The following is a 6,000-nucleotide window of genomic DNA, read 5'->3' as shown; positions in this document are numbered from 1 at the left end:
CACACCACAACCCAGAAGGAGTTCTTCAATACGTACCAAGTTGGAGATTTTGGTATAGTGAAGATGGGTAACTCTAGTTTTTCAAAGTTTATGGGAATCGGTGATGTTCGCATCCAAACCAAAGTTGGGTGCACAGTGGTGTTGAAAGATATCAAGCATGTTCCCGATTTACGCCTGAATCTTATTTCAAGGATAGCCTTAGATCGACAAGGCTCTGAGAACTACTTTGGCAAAGGCATATGGAAGCTGAAAAAAGGATCTCTGGTAGTAGCCAGAGGACAGGCAAGTGGCACACTGTACAAGACTCATGTGGAGGTGAATTTAGATTGCCTCAATGCAACAAAAGAGGAGGTATCGCCAAATTTGTAACACAAAAGGCTGGGTCACATGAGTGAAAAAGGGTTGCAGATTCTGGCAAAGAAGTCTTTTATTCCCTTTCCTAAAGATGCGAAATTGAATCCTTGTGACAACTGCTTGTTTGGGAAGCATCATAAAGTTTCCACTCATCATTCAGAAGACAATCAGAGTTGTTGAGCAGAGTATACTCTGATGTGTGCGGTCCCATAGAAGTGGAATCCTTGGGTGGCAGAAAATACTTCTTGATATTCATTGATAATGCATCACGAAAGGTATGGGTTTATGTCCTAAAGACCAAAGCTGAGGTGTTCCAGCATTTTCAGACATTCCATACTATAGTGAAAAGAGAGACCAGAAAGAAGCTGAAGTGTCTCCAAACAGACAATGGAGGCGAGTACACATCAATGGAGTTTAAAGCCTACTGTGCTACTTGCGGCATTCGACATGAGAAGACTGTTCCTAGAACCCTACAACACAATGGTGTAGCTGAAAGAATGAACCGGACCATTGTAGAGAAGGTCAGATGTATGCTCAAAATGGCAAAGTTGCCAAAGCCATTTTGGGAATAAGCTGTTCGTGGTGCTTGCTATTTGGTCAACAGATCGCCATCAGTTCCACTGAATTTTGAGATTTCAGAAAATGTATGGTCTGGAAGGGAGATTTCTTACTCTTGCTTGAGAGTGTTTGGGTGCAAAGCATTTGTACATGTCTCCAAGGAGCACAGACAGAAGCTAGATGATAAAGCCACTCCATGAGTCTTTATTGGCTATGAAGAATTTGGATACAGATTATGGGATTTGAAAAACAATAAGGTCATTCAAAGCCAAGATGTGGTATTTCAAGAAGGCCAAACCTTAGAAGACTTTGGGCAACCAGCCAAACCCAAAGTTGATGATGTTTTAGAAATTATTCCCAATCTTGCACCATCACAACATGCCACTAATGAAGAGTTGCAGGATGGATTTGCAGAAGAAGAAGATCTAGAAGAAGAGGGTGTTGAGCAAGGGGAACCACAACCCCCTCCATTAGAGACTGTTGGTCTACAGTTACGAAGATCAACAAGACAGTCTAAGCATTCGTCAAAATACCCTGCTTTTGAGTATATTTTGCTTATTGATGAGGGGGAGCCAGAAAGTTTTCAAGAAGCTCAGAATCATAAGGAGAAGAGTAGCTGGCAGCAAACTATGCAAGAAGAGATGCAGTTCTTACAGAAAAATCAAACTTATGATTTGGTAAAACTTTCCAAGGGTCGAAAAGCACTGAAGAACAAATGGGTGTTCAAGTTAAAGAAAGATGGCAGCGGAAAGCTAATCAAGTATAAGGCTCAATTGGTTGTCAAAGGTTTTGGGCAGAAGAAATGTATTGATTTTGATGAAATCTTCTCGCCAGTTGTGAAAATGACATCCATTCGAGTAGTTTTGGGACTAGCGGCCAGTTTGAATTTGGAACTAGTATAAATGGATGTGAAGACGACATTTCTCCATGGTGATCTAAAGGAAGAAATTTATATGGAGCAGCCAAAAGGTTTTGAAGTAAACAGGAAAGAAAATTTAGTCTGCAGATTGAATAAGAGTCTCTACGGCCTCAAACAAGCACCGAGACAGTAGTACAAGAAGTTTGACTCATTCATGGTGGCTCATGAGTACAAGAGAACTGCTGCAGACCAGTGTATTTATGTCAAAAAATTTCCCGGTGGAAACTTCATTATACTCATGTTCTATGTTGATGACATGTTGATTGTTGGACAGGATGCCACCGCAATCAAATCACTAAAGAAAGAGTTATCATAGTCCTTTGACATGAAGGACCTAGGCCCTACACAGCGAATTTTGGGCGTGAAAATTATGTGTGACAAGGAAACCAAGAAGTTGTGGTTATCACAAGAAAAGTACGTTGAACGGGTGATTGAGAAGTTTAACATGAAATATACCAAACTAGTCAATACTCAGTTGGCTCATCTTTTTCAGCTAAGCAAGAGTTCTTGTCCCTCCTCTACTAAAGAAAGAGAAAAGATGGAGGCTATTCCCTACTCATCCATTGTAGGGAGTTTAATGTATGCAATGATGTCCACCTGACCAAATATTACTCATGCTGTTGGAGTAGTAAGCAGATTCCTTTCCAGTCCAGGGAAAGAGCATTGAGAAGCAGTCAAGTGGATTCGGAGGTACCTCAAGGGTACGACTAATATGTGTTTGTGCTTTAGAGATGCTAAACCAGTCTTAGAAGGCTATATGGATTTAGATATGATGGGAGATCTTGATGGTAAGAAATTTACATCAGAATTTGTGTTCACTTTGCAGGGAAAACTGTGTCTTGGCAGTCCAAGCTGTAGAAATGTGTTGCTTTATCCACAACTAAGGCAGAATATATTGCCGCAGCAGAAGTTGGGAAAGAAATGTTGTGGTTAAAGCGATTTCTCCAAGAACTGGGACTAAAGCAAGAAAAGTTCACAGTACATTGTGATAGCCATAGTGCTATAGACCTGAGCAAGAATTCTATGTACCATTCTCATACGACGCACATTAAAGTTCGATATCATTGGATACGTGAAGTGATGGAAAAACAGTTATTGGAACTGATTAAGATCCATACAGATAAAAATCCAGCTGACATGCTTACAAAGGTGGTCTCGAGAGACAAACTCGAAATTTGCAGAGACATTTCCAGGATGGACTTCAAGGGAGAAGTCAGTCATGCATGTAGGTATGGAGGGGGAGAATTGTTAGTTCCAACTCACATGCATGCAAAGGAGAGAGTCAAGGAAGGATGGCGTACAAGGACTTCCACCAAAGGTGAAGGAAGTCTGAGCTAGGCATTTCTTCATTCTCTTCACGTTCTTGCCATTGTTGACTCTCACCGTTAAGAAGGTAGAAAATTTGGTGGGTTTGTCTCCTCTCTCTCTCTTATCTTTGTATATAAATTGAGACAGGAAGGAGATGATAAATTGTATTGGAAATTTGAGAGATAAAGAGTTGTGACTTGAGTAAGAGTATTTCTCTTCCTCTGTTTTTGTATTTCCTCTATTTTAGTGAAATTCTCATTTATGTCCGTGGACATAGGCATTGGGCCAAACCACGTAAATATTGGTGTCTCAAATGTGTGTGATTGCTTGTTGTTTATTTTTCTGGGTGTCCATGATCCTAAAACTTCTTTTGTTGCTCCCTTGTTGTCAAATGGAGATGGTATCTCTAAGCAGTATGGAATAGGAGCCTTGGGCACATACAGTGCCAGTGGATCACATGAAGAATGAAATGGTGGATCATCCCTCCAGTACTACTATTGTTCCACTCCTTGAACCAAGGGTCTAACTTCCACTCTTTTCCTCACTCCCTTTTGTCTTCTTAGGTCGGGTATCTAACTCCCGCCCATTCTTAAGGTTGATGACAGCTTGAACTTGCTAGTAGTATGAACCATTCATATAAGAACTTTACATCCCATATTGTAACGAGTCAACTTAAATTTTATTTATTATTACTTTTGTATTGGTTTAGTAATTTTCATAATATTTTTGCGGGTTCGGATATTTGTTGGAGTTGGATTGGTATGAATTTTAAAATCATTTAATTGTATTGTTATTATTACAGTTTTAGTGTGGTGGATCATTCTAGTTAAATATGTGAGATCAGATTTCATTACTTTTTTCTTATTATGTGCCTTTGTGAGGTCCTCAGCAATTTTTGAGTTTGTATTATTTATTGTTTTCATAATTTAATCGGTGTATAAATTTAACTTTTGGGTCTTATTTAATTAGCCTATATTTAATTATTTTGACTCATATTTAATTATGTAAATGGTAGGAACGTTCATTTAAAATTATTTCATGATCAAATCTCACTTGGTGAATTATTTTAGATTATTAAATTTTATTCTTTTGGACTTAATTGATTGAATTATGACTCGTTTATAATTATCAGTTATTATTATTATTATTTGAGAAAATTAGTGATAAATCCAATCTAAAGAGGATATAAGACGTTTGGTCTCATGATTATTATTATTATTATTATTATTTGTGAGAAGTATACTCTTTATAAAATATTGAGTTAAGAAATATATATATATATATATTATTTTAAAGGATATTTTGTTTTCAATTTTACCCCTTAGCATATTTGTTCGAATCTTTTTTAATTGTTTATTTTTTTTGAACCTATCTGTTCAAATATTTTTTTATCTGTTGAATTCTTTAACATATTTTTTCTTATCTCTTGAACATATTTGTTCAAATCTCTCTCTCTCTCTCTCTTTCCATAAGCCATTAGATGTTCAAATCTTATCTGTCGAACATATATGTTCAAATCTGAGCCATTTTGAATAGATCTATGCCACGGGAAGTCCTATCTATCAACTACACAGATCTAAGTCTCTCTCTCTCTCTCTCTCTCTCTCTCTTTCCACTTTCTTTCCACTCTTCCTTAGATATTTTTAACAATATTTTCAATAATCCAAATAAACAATCCAAATCTGAAGTCACAATGAGACTGAGACGGATGAAGCAAATCTAAGGGTTTGACGTGCTAAAATGTAAGGAAATTGAAACTAAGATATGGGGCTATATTTATTATGGGCCATCAAATCGAGATTGTAGAAACATAACAGAGACAGAGAGATAACTATCATTGATGATAAATATGGGGAAGAGAGATAGAAAGTGAGAAAGAAATCATATATGGGCCAATTACTCAGAAGTCTTGATAGAAAGGCTTGTTTTCCATTTAGTCCCACAACCTTTTGGGTAGACCAAAACATTCTAAGCCTCGTTCCTTCTTCTCTTTCGCTCTCTGATATACACTCATCGGCAACCACAACCTAAAGCTCCTTCATTCTTCTCTTTCTCTTTCTAATACACACTCATTGGCGGCCACCATCGATTGGAGTTCACCGGCAACCATTGACTCTTTACTTCACTCTCACCGACGATGAAGGAAATGAGTTTCTAGCGATATTTTTGACATAGATCTACTCAGATTTGGCCAAGATTACAAGACAAGACTTACCAAAATGTTCAGATTTAGAGCAGATTTGAGTAAATCTACATCAGATTTAGCTAGATCTAAACTAAAAATGTTTGCTGGAGTATGATCCTCTCGCTATGTGTGTTTATCTCATTCAATATCTCTGTTTTTCTTTTTTTTCTCTGTTACACACTTCATTCGATAAAAACTGCAAAATTTTGCAATTTTGAAAATACATTCATGCTTTTCTCTATAACTTTAGCCTTTTTTTTTCTCTATTAAAATAATAAAAAAAAAACAGATATTGACAAACTGAAAAAGCTACAAACCCCTAGAAATTACTGATCTGATATCTCTACTATCATCGCAATGGAAAATTGTGTTTTGATAAAATGCAAATGAGCAAACTGATATTTTTTGTAGTTTTAAAATTGCAAATTTATGTAGTTTGATTGGCAATAAATTCAAACTCTAAATTTTTACAATTTTGTGAACTGAAAATTATGTACTCTGTATGATGAAGAGTTTATTTTATTTTATTTTATTTTTTCTTTCGTGTTTTGTGGTGTTGGAAATGATATGGTTAAATTTTGCTATGCTTTCGCTCTAATTTCTCCATTTTTTTTTCTCAACGATGTTTTGGACATTCTAGCGAGTCTCTTGCTATATTCTTGACCTCCAACATCAT

This window comes from Camellia sinensis, unplaced genomic scaffold (assembly GCF_055761805.1).
Source record: "Camellia sinensis isolate YWXY unplaced genomic scaffold, ASM5576180v1 Unanchor1, whole genome shotgun sequence".
NCBI classification, from domain to species: Eukaryota; Viridiplantae; Streptophyta; class Magnoliopsida; order Ericales; family Theaceae; genus Camellia; species Camellia sinensis.
Note: the sequence above shows the minus strand (reverse complement) of the source record.